Below are 21,063 nucleotides of genomic sequence, written 5' to 3'. Positions count from 1 at the left end.
TAATTTATTTTTTTACCAAAAATTAGGTTATCTTCATTCTAATATCTGACGTTTTGTTTAGTTCGAAACTCCATTTTTGACAATTATTAAGGACTTTTTATTAATGTACAGATTGCAACATTTCTATATTGATATAGATGGTTTTAAAATTGATACTTGTCTAGTAATTTAGGGGCTCTAGTAAAATAAGATAAAATTTGAATCTAAGGTGAAATTGTAATTGAATGTGACCCCATTATTCGAACAATATATTTGCTATAATTTGAATTCAACTTGCAGTTGTGATAAAAAGTTAAAAGTGAGTGTCTGAGTGATTAAGGTCATTTTGGGGTGAAATTGTTACAATCGCCAAAGTTTGAGGTATTTTATAATATAATTTAGCCAACTCATTCTTTGGATAAAATTAATTCAAGTTGTAGGACCCATATTTAATATATATTATTCATTAATTTTGATCAATTTCGAATTGGGGTATAATTGCGACCAAACATTTTAGTTGGAGCGCTTGAGGGGTTAAGTTGGATTTAGGGTGAAATTATTACAAGACGCAAAGTTTGAAGGTATTTAATGGTTTACCCAAATTTTGAATAGACAATTGAAATCATCTTTATTCATTATTTAATAAAAAATCTCTTATGGATTTTCAAATAAATTAATTTATTTTTGTCATTTTAAAGTCCTAAAAATGGGAGTGACTTGTTTTACCCGGTTTATGGACTCATTATGAACCAAACCAATGAAAAATTATTTTTTTATTGAATTGAAGGTATTTCTAAGCATGCACTGAAAAAAGAAAATGAAAACAATTTTTTTTTTGATAGTAAAATGAAAACAATTTTTAAAATGTTCATAGTTATAGACCTCGTCTTGGCAAGTCTAATATTAAAAATACACTATCAAGTTAGTAATTCAAAAAGCTTAATTATTTGAAACTTAAAAACTTTATAAAACTTTTTGGTAAATTATAAAATTATGAAAAAACCAAACCATGCCAACTTTATTTCATTTAAAACTAAATAGTTCTTAAGCATTGGAATGTCTAATTAGTTATTTAATCATCATGGCACCATGCATTATTTTGGGGAAAAAAAATTTTTTAGTTATGTCGTTTTCTTTTGAAATTTCCTTGAGATTTACTTTTGTATTCATTTCCTTATCCTAGCATATCAAAGCATTGCGAGGTGTTAATTTATTTATAAAAAAAATATATAAAAAAGAGAATATTGACATGTCTAGGGCCTATGTTTGGGTCCACAACAAAGTAAACTCAAAAGTGGAATTAATTGCGTTTGTCTTTAAACTCACTTGTTTGTTGTTGTGTCTATGTTCTGTAATAAATTTCTAAAAACACATACACGTGAATTGATTACATCTTTTTGTCTTTAAAATTACTTATTAATTTGTTGCCACCTCAATGTTCTGTTTTGACCCTAAATTTCCAAACACATGTAATAGTTAGAAATTTCTGACCATATATATATATATTTTTTTTAAAAAAAAGATAAAGTCGAACCGTGTTTAAAAATCCTTAGTTTGATTGATTTGATCTATAAGTGGTGCCATGGCCTCCGTCTAGGCAAATTTTTTCCCTATAAATATCTCTTCATTTGCATCTTAAATTCCTCAACAACATTTCTCTAATCCCTCATTATTTATAAGCAACTACCTACCGATTATGCCATCCTCCTTACACAAATCTCTCTCCTTCTTCTCCCTTAATACTATGCTAGTAATTATATTATTCTTTTATGTCCTTACTTTTGCTTCTACTACTGCTATTCAAACTCAAGCAAATGCTCTTCTAAAATGGAAAGCTAGTCTTAATAATCAGAGCCAATTTGTCTTATCATCTTGGTCTGCAACCAGTGCTACTCCTTGCCATTGGTTTGGTATTCACTGTCATAAGGATAAGAGTATCTCTGCAATAAGACTTGTGGATTCTCATTTAGAAGGTACACTTCAAAATCTTGATCTTCTCTTGTTTCCCAACCTTATTTACTTTAACCTTCGCAACAACTCATTTCATGGAAATCTTCCTTCCCATGTTGGTAATCTTTCCAAACTCAATGTGTTTGACTTGTCTATTAATTTAATCTCTGGTCTCATTCCTCAAGGTGTTGGAGTATTAAGCTCTGTCACATACTTTGACTTGTCAATCAACCATCTGTCTGGTTCAATCCCAACATCAATAGGAAACTTAACAAAGCTATCAGTACTTAAACTTCATGTGAACCAATTTTCTGGTCCCATACCTCAACAACTTGGAACTTTGACATTTATCATGATCCTTTCATTGTCATACAATAATTTCTCTAGTTCAATCCCAGCTTCCATAGGAAACTTGACGAAGGTATCAACTCTTTATCTTGGTTTAAACAAGCTTTCTGGTTCCATACCCCAAGAAGTTGGAATGTTGAGGTCCGTTACTGATTTGCAATTGTCATACAATCAACTCACTGGTGCAATCCCAGCTTCCATAGGAAACTTGACCAAGGTATCAACTCTTTATCTTCATGCCAACCGACTTTCTGGTTCCATACCTTGGGAAGTTGGATTGTTGAGGTCCATTACTGATTTGGCATTGTCAAAAAATCAACTCACCGGTGCAATCCCAGCTTCCATAGGAAACTTGACCAAGGTATCAACTCTTTATCTTGGTTTAAACAAGCTTTCTAATTCCATACCCTAAGAAGTTGGAAAGTTGAGGTGCGTTACTGATTTGCAATTGTCAAACAATCAACTCACCGGTGCAATCCCAGCTTCCATAGGAAACTTGACGAAGGTATCAACTCTTTATCTTCATACCAACCAACTTTCTGGTTCCATACCTTGGGAAGTCGAAAAGTTGAGGTGCGTTACTGATTTGCAATTGTCAGACAATCAACTCACCGGTGCAATCCCAGCTTCTTTAGGGAACTTGACGAAGGTATCAAAACTTTATCTTCATGCCAACCGACTTTCTGGTTCCATACCTTGGGAAGTTGGAATGTTGAAGTCTATTGCTCAATTGGACTTGTCAGACAATCAACTCACCGGTGCAATCCCAGCTTCCATGGGAAACTTGACGAAGGTATCAACTCTTAATCTTCATACCAACCGACTTTCTAGTTCCGTACCATGGGAAGTTGGAATGTTGAGGTCCGTTACTGTTTTGGACTTGTCAGACAATCAACTCACCGGTGCAATCCCAGCTTCCATAGGAAACTTGACAATGCTATCAAAGTTATTGCTTGGATTGAATCAATTTTCTGGTGCTGTGCCTTTAGAGATTAACAACCTTACTCTCTTCAAAGTATTAGGAATATATGAAAATAGATTGGGAGGTCACCTACCAAATGACATATGCCTTGGTGGACAACTTCAATATTTTAGTGCAGATGGAAACAATTTTACGGGTCCCGTACCTCAAAGCCTTAAAAATTGTAGCAGCTTGATAAGACTCCGTCTTGATAGAAACCAACTCATAGGAAATATATCTCAAGATTTCGGGATATATCCACACTTAAAATATTTAGATTTAAGTGATAACAAATTCTATGGTGAGCTTTCATGGAAATGGGAAGATTTTCACAATTTGTCAACTTTGAAAATCTCCAAGAATAATATTTCAGGCATAATTCCATCTGAATTCAGCAAGGCAACTCAATTGCAATGGCTTGACCTCTCATCTAATCATCTTGTGGGGAATATACCGAAAAAATTGGGAAAGTTACAATTACTTTACCTTTATCTCGGCAACAATAAGATTTCAGGTGGCATTCCTAAAGAAATTGGTATGTTACGTGATCTTTCTAATCTTAATTTGGCTGCAAATAATCTTAGTGGATCGATTCCCAAACAGCTTGGTGAATGCTCAAACTTACTCTTTTTGAACCTCAGTAAAAATGAATTCTCTAGTAATATCCCCTCAGAGATTGGGAATTTACGGTCTCTACAAAGCCTTGATCTAAGTTTCAATTTGTTCAAAAAAGAGATACCAGAGCAGCTTGGACAGTTGCAAAGACTAGAGATGTTGAATCTCTCCCACAATTTATTGTCAAGTTCTATTCCAACTGCTCTTGATTATTTGATAAGCTTAACATCGGTGGATATATCCTATAATAAGTTAAAGGGCCAGATTCCTAATATTAAAGCTTTCCGTGAGGCTCCATTTGAAGCGCTGAGAAACAACAAAGACTTGTGCGGTAATAACACCAACTTAAAGACTTGTGATTCCTTCATAATCAAAAAAACCATGGGAAAAAAAGACAAAAAAGTAATCAAACATATTGTTCTTCCAATCTTGTCCGCCAGTTTGTTTCTGTTCTTTCTCTTCATAGGATGTTTTTTCATTTTCCGTCGAAGAAGTATAAGGAGAAAAGCCAAGTTAAGTAGTGAGGAAGGTGTTCATGCAATATGGAGCCCAGATAAAGATCTACAATATGAAAACATTATCGAGGCTACAGAAGGTTTTGATTCTAAGTATTGTATTGGAGTGGGAGGGTATGGAGTTGTCTATAAAGCTGTGTTGCCAACAGGTATAGTGGTTGCTGTGAAGAAACTTCATAACCAGTCACAGAATGATGAGATGTTGAATGTGAAAGCATTTGAAAATGAGATTGTTGCGCTGACAAACATTCGCCATTGGAACATTGTGAAGTTATATGGATTTTGTCCTCATGCTGAACACTCATTTTTGATTTATAACTTCATAGAAAGAGGAAGTTTGAGAAAGATATTATGTGATAAAGAACAAGCAATGGAGTTAAATTGGAGTAAAAGGCTAAATGTTGTTAGAGGAATAGCTAGTGCATTGTCTTATATGCACCATGATTGCTTCCCTCCAGTTATTCATCGAGACCTTTCCAGCAACAATGTCCTACTAGATCCAGAATTAGAAGCTCATGTCTGTGATTTCGGTACAGCAAGGCTCTTGATGCCCGATACATCAAATTGGACTGCATTTGCCGGAACATTTGGATACACAGCTCCAGGTAAACACCTTGACATCTTAATTAGTCTAAAATATATGTATTTGACATATTTTGCACCATTATCATTATTGTAAACTAATGGGTGTATTGGAAATCTTTCTATAGCTAGCTTACACAATGGTAGTCAACGAAAAATTGATGTTTATAGCTTTGGTGTGGTAGCACTGGAGACAATAATGGGAACACATCCAGGAGATTTCATTTCATCTCTTTCATCATCTTCAGCAGCAACGAACCAGCAAACCCTATGGAAAGATGTGATTGACCAATGCCTACAAATTCCTCAAAAAAGAGATGCTGAAGGCTTGATTTATGTTTCCAAACTTGCATTTGCATGTTTGAGTATGAATCCTCAATCTCGGCCAACCATGGAACAAGTTTCTTCAAAACTAGTTGCTAAATGCCATCCATTAACAAAGCCATTTTCTGAAATCAAATTAGGAGAGCTTTTGCTTCAAGATGGCCAAACGGGCTAATCCATTATTATTGTTCATGTGTACAGCTTATTTAAAATTCATCTATGATCTTTTTTTTTTTTTTTTTTTTGGTTAAACAACTTAATAAAATAAAAAGGTGCATGGTGAACGGGGTCTCTTAATTTCTTTCTTTTTTTGTTTTTTTAAGAATGGAAGTCTCTTAATTTATATATGAACATAGAATTTTATAGTTCACGTTTTATATTTTTAAAAAGAAGTTTAGGGTTGTATATTCATTTATGATGTAAGTTTTATCGAGCTTATTACACTTAAATTGTTTGAATAAATGCTTGTGTAGTTGTGTGTAACATTACAATAATCGAATGAACCTTTAAATTGGAAAATTTTTTTTTGTCATTTTTATTCTGTTAGATTTTTAAAAAAAAATAAATATGATTTAATTGCGTTAATTTGTGGAGATTTATGATAATATATACGATATTGGTAAAAAAAAATTAGAATAAAATTTTTGATAATTATGGAAAATTTATGCTGATTGGTAATTGTATTATTGATGGAAGCAAAAAATTAGAGATTTATGATAATTTATGAGAAATTAGTTCAAATTCAAAATTGCAACAAAATTTATGATAATTACGGGAGGTTATTATAATTAATATTTGAGTTATTTGTTATGATAATTATGGAAGATTAATGATAATTAATATTTGTGTTATTTGTTTAATGGCATGATCTATATTCCAACGAAACATTTATAATAATAGGATTATAAAGTCAAAAACCATAAAAGAATTCAGATTATATGAAAAAAATACTTACCCCATCCAATTTTGTTTGTATGGTTTGACAAAACAAACATATTAATAATTGAGTCAACAAAAGTTATTTTACCATTTTATACCATTAACTAATTAAAATATTAATAGAAATCATTCATTCAATCAGTAATCATAAAGGTTATTATGGAAAAAGTAATTATTTACATTTATAAATTTAGAAACCTTGCAAATATTTTGGACATCCAAAAAAGAAATAACATGTAAATAAAATGAAATGGAAAAAATATGTGTTAATTATAATTTATATATTTTAATTGTACAAATTGTAAAATATACTAACATTGAGTAACTAGTTGCGGTCTTTATCTAGTTAAATTAGTAATTTGAAAGCAAGTAGTTTTATTTAAACTTTAAAACTTTATGGAACTTTTTGATACATTATAAAATTATGAAAAAGCCAAACAATGACATCATTGTATCTATGACAACAAGCCTTGGGAGTCGCTCACCCAAACACAAGCATATTGGGCAAACCAGATGTCACAACCCGTTTTCATGGGTCAGATCGGCACTAGAACCTAGATAAACTTAAGACCCTCAAGGCCCGTAATAAATCTAAACTATAAAATTCAACTATATCAATGTCAATTTTAAACATTCAGACCATATTGTCATGCACCATAAATCTCATAATTATTTTATACTTGGCCCAAATTTAACATCTTAAACATTTTATAGTTCGGACCCATCTTGTAATTCACTACATTCATAATATGGGCTATCGGTTACATGCACTTAGAAAAATAATTAAAACATTTATGGGTTCATAAATCATTATACCTATTTTAATACATGGCTAGAGGTACATAAATCCTACAACTGCAGAATTCACTAACAGATTAATATAAATAAGTTTGAGTACATATAACTACATAATTTAAATAACTACTGATTTTAAAAGTTATTTTTTTCTAGCTCTGCATGGAACGAGATAGACGTTTAATCGGGACAAAAAGTATTTACTTCCTAAAAAAAAATTAAACAAAAGAAATGTGATTTTAATAATGTATAATAATTATTGCATAACACAAGCATTTACACCAAATGCTTCCTAAAATACTAAAATAAGCATTCATCCGATCAAACACATGATATATCATCAGCACTCACAAATAATTACACCTTCAAGTAATCAAACACGTGGAAATTGGTCTGTGGCATCACCAAAACCCTCGATGAGCCGTCCTCACACGTGGCTCATCCTCTCATAACGTGTGCACTAAAGAGCTGATCCCCCATACATGGCCGACCGATCTAATCCTCACTTGACCAGCCCTCTCATTTTTCTTATACTCTATTTTCATTTCCACACCAATAAGCGGTCATCCTGTGGTTTTCCATATAATCCATATCATCAGATGCACACAGGGACACCAATCTTCTATACATGGCTGACGGTGTCAAAGACCATCCTCACAAATCAAGGTGACCCACTTCATCCCAATTCCACACAAATAAGGCATAGCAATATCACAATACAAATAATCAAACATCGCATTTAAATGCAACACATTAACAACAAAAAAATTATGCAAATGTACAAATAGATGTTCATATATAAATACAAATAAACATAAGAGTATTAAACACTAATAATATAATAATTGATATTTAAAAAATAAATAAACAAGTAAATAAATAAACAAATAAAGAAGAAGCATATTATATAATAATGAGTTTATGTATGATGCATATGGTATATATTCTACCTATTATTGCTTACATTGCTAAATGGAAAAAACACCCTAATTTCAGGTCTTAACTTATTGAAGCAGTGAACAACTAGAGCGATCTAAACGAATTATTCCAAATAAATATATTAACTTAACCATTAAATATAACTAGCGTAGATCCTAGCGAAATTTCGACAGAACCTCCCCTAAAATTAGATTAAAACCACTTGCTTAAGACTACAATTCAACAATAAATTCTTAAAGCTCATCCATCGAGCAATTCATCTAAACATTTACTCAATTCACACAGCCCATCCAACCTAGACAATATTTATTAACCGTTAAGCACACATATATGCATTTAATAATTCTAAGATTCTAAACCAATTAATTAATCACAATCAGCTACTATAAATACTGTAAACCAATCAAAATTAATTTATTTATAACATACTAAAATATTCTATTTATATATAAAACTATTCAAATAATCTAATTTCTTGTTATTTAATTATATCTACTTCAATAATCAACTAATCTAACATAAAGACTAAAATATCTACTTCCTAGCAAAAATTAAATCTACTACTTCAAGTATTCCAATTTATCTTTCATGTTTCCATTTATAACATTTATTCTAAATGACTAGTATTCTTAATTTATCAGAATTAAGTGAGTTTATCTATCGAGGTTTTCCGCGGGAATCACATTCAATTAACTATTTATTCGGAATCCACTAAATCAACTAATAATCTTAAATTTGAAATTTATATAAAAAATTAGGAATTGATCTAAGAGCGTACCAACCGAAAATGGGATACAATTTCGCGAGGAAAAGTTGATTCTGCCTCTTGGGGCCCACCGGGGACTCGCTAGTCGGTCGCCGAACCGAAGGCGGCGGCCCATATATCCCAAACAACCCAGAATTTTGTAACACTTACACCAAAATGCTCGAAACCACTTGTAGAAGCTAAATAATTTGGTGTCGTTTTGAGGAGATAGTGGCTCGTTTGGCCGGATCGACCGCCGTAGCCATCTCCACGCCGCCGTTCATGGTGGTTTCAGTTCCCTCCACCAAATCCGTCGATTCTTGGATGGAAAATGTTCACACAAGAGGGAGGAACTGATCAGAACTCACCTTGAGGCCTTCAGCCGCTTGAATCGAGCTAATCGTCGAAAATCAAAAATTAGAAGTTGTCGGAGGGTGACAGTCTCATTTCGCGCCATTAGGGACTCTTTCTGCGTGAAAGGAAGCTGAAAACGTGATCAGCGGTTCTTTGGGAACCGGTCGCCACTCGCTCTCGTCGTGCGATGGTCGGAAAACGGGAAAGGAGGGAGAGGGAGGAACGGCGCCGCTCGAGACCCAGTAAGAAGAAGAAGAAACAAGTGAAAAAAGGAAGAAAAGAAAAGGCTGGTTTCTAGACTATTCCGATCCGATCCGAACCGGTTTGCTTCAATTCAGTGATTTGGCTCAGTCTTTGCTTGTTTAAGGGTTTTTCACCTGATTTTCGAAAAATTTAAACTGATTTACAGGTATGATTTAGTAATAAAAAGCATTTTTGCCAAATCTCATCGTTTTAAAATTTAAAATTAAAATTTTAAATGCAAAATCCGGATAGTTTCACCATACCTATTTGAAAGAGACAGAGAGAGACTACTTTTTATTTAAAACTAAAATAAATAAATAAATGAATAGTTCTTAAGCATTGCAATTTCTAACTAATTATTTAATGACCATGGCACCCTTTTTTATTTCTTACTTTTTATCACTATTTTTGGGAAAAAATATAGTTTTTATTTATGTTGTTTTCCTTTGAAAATTTGCTTTCATTTCCTTATTCTGTTCTTCTCACTTACTACTATGTTATTAATTATATTATCTTTCCATGTCCTTGCTTTTGCTTCTGCTGCTATTCAAACTCAAGCAAATGCCTTTCTAAAGTGGAAAGCTAGTCTTGAAACAAAAAGCTAGTGATGTAAACGAGGTAATCCGCTTATGAACTGTTTGAGATTCGGCTAGGTAAAAGCTCGCTTGAACTCGTTCAATAAAATTATCGAGCTAAGTTCGAGCTTGGGTCATTAGCTCACGAGTCAGCTTTATCGAGCCGAGCTCTCGAGTTAACTTGTGAGCCAAAATCAATTAAAACCTACATTAAAACGACGTCATTTTGATTAATATATTTCGAGCTCTAGCTCTGCTCATTTATGGTTATCAAGCTAAGCCCGAATCAAGCTCGAGCTTGGCTATTTTTAAACGAGCCCAGCTCGAGCTTAGATTTTCGAGTTTGAAACGAATCAAGCTCGAGCTTGACTCGGCTCGTTTACAGCCCTATTTAGAGTCAATTTATCTTATCTTCTTTGTCTCCAACCGATGCTACTCCTTGTAATTGGAAACTTGACAAAAAGTATCAAGTTTACAAATATATTACAATAGATTGGGAGGTCACCTACCATATGGCATATGCCTTAGTGGATCACTTAAATATTTCGCTGCATATGGAAATGATTTTAGGGGTGGCATCCCAAAAGGCCTTCAAAATTGCAACTCCTTGTTAAGACTCCATCTTGAGAGAATCCAAAGCATAGGAAATATATCTCAAGATTTTGGGATACATATATATATATGAACTATTTAATTTATGCCGTAACAAGTTCTACAGTGAGTTTTCATGAAAATGGGAAGGTTTTCATAATTTGTCAACTTTAACAATAATATATTTAGCTTAAATCCTGAACGCTGTTTTTGACCGGTCAAAACGCTAAACGCTGTTTTTTATAGTATTCGATAACATAACATTTGAACTAACTTTTAGAGATTGAAGTAGCGTTTTATAAAAAGTTAACTTATGTGACGTTTAATGTTTTAACGTTTCATGAAAAGCTACTCAAAAAATTAACAACTACAAAAACAACTAATTTGCTGTACACGCACTAAAGCATTTCTTGTGGCTCCATTTGAAGCAGTAAAAAGCAACAAAGGTTTACGCGGTAACAATACCAACTTAAAAACTTGTGGTTCCTTCGTAATAAAAAAACAAAAAAATCAATCTTATTGTTCTCCAATCTTGTCTACCAGTCAATCAAATAATATTTTTCAAAATAAATTACTTTTCAAGCACAAATGGAATCTCCATTAAGCAATTTAAGTGATAATATTCCAGTTAGTTGTGTTACTTTCTTTTGCAGGTATACTGCATCTAGCTTAGTAAATAGGGATCCATTCACCCATCTTTGAAAGGAAAAAAAAGTTATTTGCTAATCCTAAGAAAAAAATTTTATGGACTCAACATTGTTTGCAAGGACATGATGAAAGTAAAGAATGAGCATTCAGTTCAATTGAATCGCCCCAATTGAAAAAAATCAAAATTTAAATATAGAATTCGAATCAAATTGAGTAAATATGAAAAAACTAATTAAATTGAATTGAAAAGATTTAATTTTATTCATAAAAATAGAACTAAAGTGAAATAATCAAGTCAATTTTTATTTTTTAAAAGAAAATAATTTAGTTAAAAAAATCAAATCAAATTGATTGAAATCATGTTGGTTTAGTTCGATTTTCTAATTTGAATTGATTAACCTCTAATTTTGTGGTTATTTTGGTCTATTCAATTTATAGAATACTGAGTCAAAATTAAAAATTAAATTTACATTTGTAATTAATCAAATCGAATTAATCTTGTTGATAAATCAAATTCAATCAAACTAAATAGCATCGGCTTGGTTTGATTATTCAATTAAAATCGAAACTTACTTACTCATAGGTCAAAGTGATAACTCGAACCATATCAATCAGCTTGAGAGGCAAATATGGTTAAATTTAGAGATAACATCTGCAAATTAAAAGGTTTGATTCGTGAAAAAAAACACTTCTAAACCGGTAGGGTAGTCATGAACTCCAAACTCATGTTTGAACGACACGTGAGAAAAAAAGTGATATAATTCGAGGGAGAATTATTATAAGCAGAGATAATGAACGACGAACCGTTCGTGAAACGCCTAATAGTTTTAGGAACAGAACATCGATAACACCCAGTAATGATTAGTACTACCCAGAAACAGCTGTAATACCCTATTTTTAAATCCTCTTCGTTCCAAAATCTCCTCTGTCTCTCCCTCTCTATCAAAACCCCGCTGTTTGAGTTAGCTATGCCAACCTTTCCGGCGATGATCATCACTGCCCACCCGTAATTTCCGGGTAATTTACTCTTATCATTCCCAATAATCTTCCTCTTAATGTGTTGGGTTATAGATGCTATTTGATCAAATTGTATGGTTTATCAGTTGAGTTTCATTCTCTACTTTTTGTTGGAAGACTGTATTTTTTTATATATTCCTACTGCCCTCTTTTATGTTAAGTTTTGTTATGTGATTGCCTTTTGTGTTCTTTTATGTTATACAATATAATGGACGCATAAAGGGGGAAATGTTATTTTCAAGGAAAAAAGAAAGAAGAGTTTTGAGTCAGCTCGTATGGATTGATGATTTTGATTTTCATGTATGTATGTATGCATGCATGTGGTACTGATGAGGCCAGCTGCATAAGTGACTGAAGAGAATGCAAATTAGACCAACTATTTTATGACTCTATTTTGATTGTTATGTTGTGGTTTTAAATTTTTAACTAGAAGACAGATTCTGAGAATTTATATGTTTTAAATATTTCAATTTTCAAAAAACAAATTCTTGTGCACAGAGAAATTCTTCCACTTTCAAAATTATTAAAAGTTTATTTCTTTCATTTAGCCTAAAGCTGTTCTTGTGCAGGTTAAAATTGTTGACCTGAACTTGGAATTTGTATCTTGTTCTCTAAGCGGGTTCTACTCAATTTTCTTGAGTGTAATACATATTTATAATGGATTTAATATCTAAAGGTATAGCCTGGGTTGGGAACATTTATCAGAGGTTTGAAACAATGACCCAGGAAGTGGATAGCATTGTGAACCAGGTATCGATTCTTCTCTTTATTTATTTTTTTTTTTTTTCTTTTTTTCATTCTTTTATCTCCTGGATACAAGCATTTTCCACGTGTTTTAGCTGTTCTTCTTGAGAAGTATCTGCTCATGTTTACTTGAACGAGTGTAACACACACACACACACACACACAAACACACACACACACAACACATACATCAATATCCTTGCATCACAGTTGTAGATTATGTTCTTGGTAACTGCATTCCTGCATATATCAGATCCTCAAACTTGATTTTGCAATTCCCCTGTGCTTGAACTGCTTCTTTTACAGAATACTGTTAGATATGTTGAAAACCAGGTGCATACTGTGGGTGAGAGCATGAAAAAGTTTTGCGATGTTGTTCAAGATATTATTCCTCCTATAGTTGATCCTGTAAGATGTGAGGCTCAAGCAGTGGCTATAAAAGGAAATGCTGTTGTTGGTACCTATATTAAATCTATGATTGGTATTGAGGAAGATCATGGACGTATGGATCCCATAAAGCAGTCATTTGCAGAGCCCAGTGATTTTTGATGTGGGGAATCAGCCCAGTAATACGTTCAGTGGACACCACTTTGTAAATCAATCAACTACTGCAACTCCCATGGATTCCCTTGAGGTGACAGCATTTGACTCTGATCCAGGAAACATAAACGATGTTTTGACAATGATTTGGGCACACCAGGTCCAGGAGAAATTGATGATATTTCAACAAATAAAATCTCTGATTTGAGCACAGAAGAAAATACAGTATTGGAGAAGTCCAATATACCTGAGGCTTTGGAGTTAATTGCTCCTGAAGAGAAAGAACCACTCCATGCATCAATACCTAGTGAATTCATTGATTCCACTCACGAAAGTGCTCGTGTTTCTCCTGAGGAGAAAAGGTCATTACATGTATCGCTATCCAATGAATTCGTTCATTCTAATGGTGAAAATGCTTTTGTTTCTATGGGTGAGGTGTCACCTGCAACTTCAGTTCATGGAGAGGAGCATCGGTCCGCCCAAAAGATGGAAACAGCTTGTTACAGCCTTGCAGATGATTCTTATTCTGTGTCTGATTCTTAAGTGTTGCTTCTGTGTCTGAAATGGCTTTTTCAGCTGCCTCCTCCTGTGGTTCAAAATATACAGAACCTCGTACTCTGCATGAGAATTCATTTAATGACATCCTCACAGTAGTGTCTTGTAGTAACCCTATTAGTGTGGGCTGGCCATGATTCTCATGGTTCGAATGCCCTCTCCTCATCTATTTCTGCTCCAGTTGCATCTAGAGACAGGAAGTAGCAGAGACTGGGTCCACTTGCTCCAACAATGTCCTGTCATTGGAATCTGCCGGTTGGTTTTCCCAATTTTATATTCTAGCATTCCTTCTGTATTTGGTAGAAGAAGAACCTGTAGAATGTGCTTATGAAGTTAATTATCTCATCATGTGTCTTGTACTATCTCACTAGGTAACAAACAGAGTAAGCGTTTGGGGATATAGAGACTTGACCAGCATTTGCACATTTAGACATCTTGGGAGACAATATAAATCTTATTAGGAAGATAGTCTTAGCATTGTAAATGACCTTATCAATTGACAAACTGACAAGTATGTAAGATTTATGTATTCATAACTAGGAAGAATCAGTTTTATGTAGTTGTTTGCTTATGTAGGGTGTGCATGTGAGCCTAGTAATTTCTGTGCATCTTTTAGAAAATGGGCACAACAATTTCTTTTGAAAATATATCAGATGATATAGTCTAATTGAAGAAAAGGAAAATAGATGCAATGTACACATATTATACCTGGAGCTTCCATGCATGTGTATTTAATGCACATGACGAGCATAATTTACTTGCTTTTCCGTCTGGTCACTTATCAAGGTCATTCTTTTTGAGGTGAAGTGTGTTGATACTATTTTACTGTACACCGTAGTGCTTAGATGGCAGCATAATATAATTGGTTTTTATCTTTTATAAAAATTGACATGCATTTGTCTTATTGGAGGTAAAGATAGTTTTGACCTTCACTTCCTGTGATATATTTTCTTATTTTTGGCTGGTAAGCGAAATCTTCACTTGTTGAAATGTTATCGTCTTATTTTCTTATTTAAAATCATCTATGATCATTTTTCTGTTTGTACTTTTTCCTAATTTTTCGTTTTATTTAGATTTCGTTTTTCATTTTTCATTTTATTACTTTATTACTTCATTTTTGGTTTTGTTACTTCATCTTCTATTGGTTTTTTTTTTTTTTTTTTTTTTAACCAAAATTAGGTTATCTTCATTTCTAACATATGATGTTTTGTTTAGTTTGAAACTTCATTTTTGACATTTATTAAGGACTTTTTATTAATGTACAGATTGCAACATTTCTAAATTGATATAGTGTTTTACAATTGATACTTATCTAGTAATTTAGGAGCTCTATTAAAATAAGATAAAATTTGAATCTAAGGTGAAATTGTAATTAACTGTGACCCCTTATTAGAACCATATATTTGCTATAGTTTTGAATTCAAGGTGCAATTGTGATAAAAAGTTAAAAGTGAGTGTTTGGGGTATTTTATAGTATAATTTAGCCGACTCATTTTTTGGGTTAAGTTAATTCAAGTATAAGTTATAGGACCCATATTTAATATATATTATTCATTAATTTTGACCAATTTCGAATTAGGTATAATTGTGAAAAAAAATTTTAGTTGGAGTGCTTGAGGGGTTAATTGAATTTATGGTGAAATTATTATAAGACGCAAAGTTTAAAGGTATTAATAGTTTACCCAAATTTTCAATAGACAATTGAAATCATCTTTATTCATTATTTAATAAAAAGTCTCTTATTTCAAAGAAATTAATCTATTTTGTCATTTTAAAATCATAAAAATGGGATTGACTTGTTTAGACTCGGTTTATGGACTCACTATAAATCAAACCAATGTAAAATTATTTTTATTTATTGAATTGAAGGTATTTCTAATTATACACTAAAAAAGAATAAAATGGAAACAATTTTTAAATGTTCATAGTCATAGACCTTGTCTAGGCAAATTTAATCTCAAAAATGCATTATCAAGTTAGCAAATTTGAAAAGTGAAAATGGAATTAATTTGCTACATTTGGTTACATGTGTTTGTCTTTAAATGCAATTGTTCGTTGTTATCTATGTGTTTTGTAATAAATTTCCGAAAACACATACATGTCACTTGATTACATTTTTTTGTCTTTAAACTCACCGATTTGTTGTCATCTCAATGTTCTGTTTTGTCCCTAAATTTCCACAAGAACACGTAAGAGTTAGTTGGGTATTTCTGACCATGCACTTATAAAAAAGAAAAGATAAAGTTAGAACTATTAGAGTTTTGGGCAAAGAAGTGAACGAGAAATAACATTATCTGTAGAACTTTTAGAAACAATTTTTGCAATAAAGAAAGGAACAAATTCTGCAGATTTTAGGCTTCAAAGGAGAAGGATTATGAAAAACATTATGAAATAGGAGTTTTCACGGTGGGCATAATTCATTGATCAAGTTTCATACTTAATACAGAAAGATTAAGTATCACAAGTATGGTTTACTATCAATCTCATACTTGCCCATACTTTTTATCTTTACTTCGTAACTTATCTCATAGTTAACTATCCAAGCCATACTTGTAAAACTAAAAAGGCTGCAACATAATACAATAGTAATAAACAAAATGTTTTCATAATGTGACGACAAGAATGCCATAACCTTCAACATGAACACTGTTTAAAAATCTTTAGTTTCATTGATTCGGTTCATAAATGGAGTAGTAAAATTAATGGGAATTTAATAAAGAAATTAGAGTAGTAATAATTGAATTATTGTTGTCCTTTAAGAGACCAAAAGGGTCCTATATATATTAGTACAACTTTTAGAATAATTATTTCTTATTTTTTTTAATTATGATTTAATTTCGCAAGTGAAACAACCGGAATTTTTTATTTTCAAAGATTTTCCAATTAAATTTAATAAACTGACAGCCTGGAAATTTATTTCAATATTTTAATGCGAACACTGTGAGAAACCGAACCGAAAACCGATTGAAAAAGCTGAAAACCAAATGAAAACCAAAGTTTTGGGTCGAATCGAACCGGTTCGACCCAAACCATCTAGAAAATTCCTTTTTTTTTTTTTTTTATCTCCAGCGCTGCACCTCTACTCCTCACCCTCACCAGCGCCTCAACTCCACTCCACCGACCACAGCCACCACGCCTCCTCCTCCCTTCTTCTTCTTCTTCTTTCTTTCTTTCTTTCTTTCTTTTCTTTTCTTTTCTTTCTTCTTCCCTGCGTCTGTCTGCGTGTGACTGGCGAGAGACAGCAGATCTGTCGCGCGCCACCCAGCCCTCGCGGGCCGCCTCGCCGCCACTCCACGCCGCCAGTCGCACCGCCTCACTGCTCCTTCGCGCGCCACTGCCAGTAGCTCCGCCCTCTGCCAGATTGCGCAGCGCACTGGCAGCAGCACAGTCTCCGCCTTGTCGCGCCACCACCGTGCCCTGCTGCTCCGCCACTGCTCCGCCACAACAGATCGCGCACTCTGCCGCGCGCTCCAGCGTGCCTCCGACCACCAACAGCCACTGCTCTCCGATCCGGCACGCGGGTGAAAATCCCCGATCTAGCGAAATTCGACAAAAGATTATATTTTGGGATCGCCCGGGTCCATCTAGTGCTCCTCCAAGACAGAATCAAAGCTAGAACTTCGCTCTCCATCACTGTGAGTAATAATAAATAATGCAGATCAACATGCATTTGCATAGCATTTTTTTTACAAACCTTATTTATGGTATAATTGTATATTTGGATGGATTTGGTGTAATACGTTGAAAGAATTGTTTGATTACTTGTGCTGTGCATATACTGTGCCTTGTTGTGTGGAATTGGGATGAAGTGGGTCACCATGGGTTTGTGAGACTGTTTCTGTTATATGGATCCTGATTCTGATTTCTGTTATATTCTGATTCTGTTATATGGATCCTGATTCTGTTTCTGTTAGCCGGGTAAATGGGAGATCGGCGCCCCCATGTGCACCTGATAATTCTGTTTATTCTGAAACCACATGATGGCCTCTTGTTGTTGCGCACCTGAAAATCTAGATTTAATTGCAGCCCGCAGGGTGGCCTCCTGTTGTGAGCGCTTGATGATCTAGATTGGATGGAGACCACCGGGTTGCCTCCTGTTGGTATGGAAAAGAAAAGAGAGAATGGAAAAACAATGAGAGGGGCTGGTCAAGTGAGGATTAGACCGGTCGGCCAGTATGAGGGATTGGCTCCCTGGTGCACATGTGAGAGGATGAGCCATGTGGGAGGACGGCTCATCGGGGGTTCGGTGACTCCACTGACTAATTCCACGTGATGTGATTATTTGAAGGTGATATTGTTTGTGGGTGCTGATGTAATGTCATATGATTGACTGTTGTGTGTTCATTCAGTATACTAGGGTGCATTTTGCTTGACTGTAGTGGTGTGTATTATTTATTATTATTCACTGAGTTGCAAAACTCACCTCCTTCTCTCCAAACCTCCCAGGTACTAGGAAGCAGCTGATTCGACTGAAGCTCTGCAATCTTCTCCGCAGAGTTATAAATGTAAATTTTATATTTCTGTTATTTAATTTTGGATGTATAAGTTACTCTATTATCAGATTATTATTGAACTCCGCAGTTATAGGGTTGTGTATTACTATGGACTTATTGTTAACACTACACTATAAATTAAATATTATGTAATTAGCTGCAGGTGAACCAGTAAGCCCATAGTGTGATTATAATTTATTGTGAATAGGCCCTGGTTAGATATTATGTGTTAATTGAGATTGAGGCTTACTGTTTGATGAATTAATTGGGCAAGATAGGTAGGACAGATTGGATAATTTAGGCTTACTACGGGCCTCGGGGGCCTTAAGCTTACTTGGGCCCTAGTGCCGGTCCGGCCCACGAAAACGGGTCGTGACAATAAGTTGGAGCATTTTATGGTACAATTTTATAAATTATGGTATTCACTCGTCAAAGCGAAATTAGAGGTATCACAAGATTTTTTGCAAAAAAATAAAATAGTAAATTTATACATTAAACTTTTTTTAAATGGTTCCTACATTTTGGGGAAGGTAGTATCTTTTTAACTTATTTCTAATAAGGATATTGTAGTATATGTCAGATTTTGAACTTAGTTTAAAAATCTCATTTTGACCTAAATTATTAAAACAATATCAATTTTGTTAGTGATTTACTTATTTACCTTTTCACGTAACGAGAGGTTTTTATTTTCTGTTTGGATGCTATTGTTTGTCACTTTGAAACTAATGTTTCTTCTTTACCACTTCTTTAGTGGCAGGCGTGAACTGCCTTTGGCAGCAAGACCCACATGAGAGTCATCGTCACTGGCACGACTGATGTGAGAGTCCTCATCGAAAAATCAACTTTTATTCTACGATTTCATTTTCATTTTCATTTCTATTCTTCAGGAAAATTAATATCTATTCTACAATTTCATTTTTATTTTTATTTTTGTTCTTATCAGAAAATCGATTTTTGAAAGTATTTAATGATTTACCCAAATTTTGAATAGACAATTGAAGTCATCTTTATTCATTATTTAATAAAAAGTTACAGATTTTCAAATAAATTAATTTATTTTTTGTCATTTTAAAGTCATAAAATGGGATTGACTTGTTTAGACCCGGTTTATGGACTCACTATGAACCAAATTAATAAAAAATTATTGTTTTTACTGAGTTGAAGGTATTTCTAATCATATACTGAAAAAAGAATAAAATGGAAATAATTTTTAAAATGTTCATAGACATAGACCTCGTCTAATATTAAAAATGCACTGTCAAGTTAGTAATTTAGAAAGTGAATAATTATTTTGAAAGTTTTTGATAAATTATAGAATTATGAAAAACCAAACCATGACAACATTATTTCATTTAAAACTGAATAGTTCTTAAGCATTGGAATGTCTAATTAGTTATTTAATCATCACGGCACGATGCATTATTTTGGGAAAAAAAGTATATTTTTTAGTTATGTCGTTTTCTTTTGAAATTTCCTTAGATTTCCTTTTGTATTCATCTCCTTATCTGGCATATCAAAGGATTGCGAGGTCTTAATTTATTGATAAAAAAATAGAAAAAAAAAAGAGAATATTATCTTGTCTAGGGCATATGCTTGGGTCAACAACAAAGTAAACTCAAAAGTGGAATTAATTTGCTGCATTTGGTTATATGTGTTTGTCTTTATAAACTCACTTGTTTGTTGACCTATGTGTTTTGTAATAAATTTCTAAAACACATATATGTCAATTGATTACATCTATTTGTCTTTAAACTCAACTATTTGTTGTCACCTCAATGTTATGTTTTATCCCTAAATTTCCACAAAACAGGTACTAGTTAGTTGGATATTTCGGACCATATATTTACAAAAAAGAAAGGATAAAATCGAAACTGTCAGAGTTTTGGGTAAAAAAGTGATTGAGAAATAACATTATCTGCAGAACTTTTACAAAACAATTTCTGCAGTAAAGAAAGGAACAAATTTTGTAGATTTTAGGCTTTAAAGGAGAAGGATTGTGAAAAACATTATGAAATAGGAGGTTTCATAGTGGGCATAATTCATTGATCAAGTTTCACACTTAAATACAAAAGATTAAAGCACCACAAGTACGGTTTGCTGTCAATTTCATACTTGCCCATACTTTTACCCTTACTTCATAACTTATCTCATAGTTAACCTATCTAAGCCATACTTCTAAAACTAAAAAGGCTGCAACATAATACAATAGTAATAAACAAAATGTTTTCATAATGTGACGGTAATAATGCCATAACTTTCAATAGAAATACTATTTAAAAATCTTAGTTTCATTGATTCGGTTCATAAGTGGAGTGAAAAATTTTATGGGAATTTCATACAGAAATTAGAGTAGTAATAATTGAATTATTGTTGTCCTTTAAGAGACCAAAAGGGTCCTATATATATTTAGTACAACTTTTAGAATAACAATTTTCTTATTTTTTAATTATGATTTAATTTCATAAGTTGGAGCATTTTAATTGGTACAATTTTATAAATTATGGTATTCACTCAGTCAAAGTGAAATTAGAGGTATCATAAGATTTTTTATAAAAAAATAAAATGGTAAATTTATACATTAAACTTTTTTTTAAATGGTTCCCACATTTCG

The 21,063-nt window shown here is 33.1% G+C and overlaps 1 long non-coding RNA gene and 2 pseudogenes across 2 annotated transcripts; all 3 read left to right on the top strand.

Moving 5' to 3' along the window:
• Positions 1–1,644: 1,644 nt before the first annotated feature.
• On the top strand, positions 1,645–5,703 carry LOC149492220 (uncharacterized; annotated as a pseudogene).
• Positions 5,704–12,694: 6,991 nt separating this feature from the next.
• On the top strand, positions 12,695–14,530 carry LOC149492219 (uncharacterized; annotated as a pseudogene). Its single transcript, XR_016319082.1, has 2 exons — positions 12,695–12,870; positions 13,171–14,530. The product of XR_016319082.1 is annotated as an uncharacterized LOC149492219 (transcript).
• Positions 14,531–17,480: 2,950 nt separating this feature from the next.
• On the top strand, positions 17,481–18,558 carry LOC149492218 (uncharacterized). The gene is made up of 2 exons (XR_016319083.1): positions 17,481–17,594; positions 18,406–18,558. It is a non-coding gene; the product is annotated as an uncharacterized LOC149492218 (long non-coding RNA).
• Positions 18,559–21,063: the final 2,505 nt, after the last annotated feature.

The sequence above is a fragment of the Jatropha curcas genome, unplaced genomic scaffold (genome assembly GCF_041381405.1).
Source record: "Jatropha curcas cultivar XTBG-Jc1 unplaced genomic scaffold, XTBG_Jcur_1.0 HiC_scaffold_76_pilon, whole genome shotgun sequence".
Taxonomy (NCBI): Eukaryota; Viridiplantae; Streptophyta; class Magnoliopsida; order Malpighiales; family Euphorbiaceae; genus Jatropha; species Jatropha curcas.
Note: the sequence above shows the minus strand (reverse complement) of the source record. Positions and strands in the feature narration are given on the sequence as shown.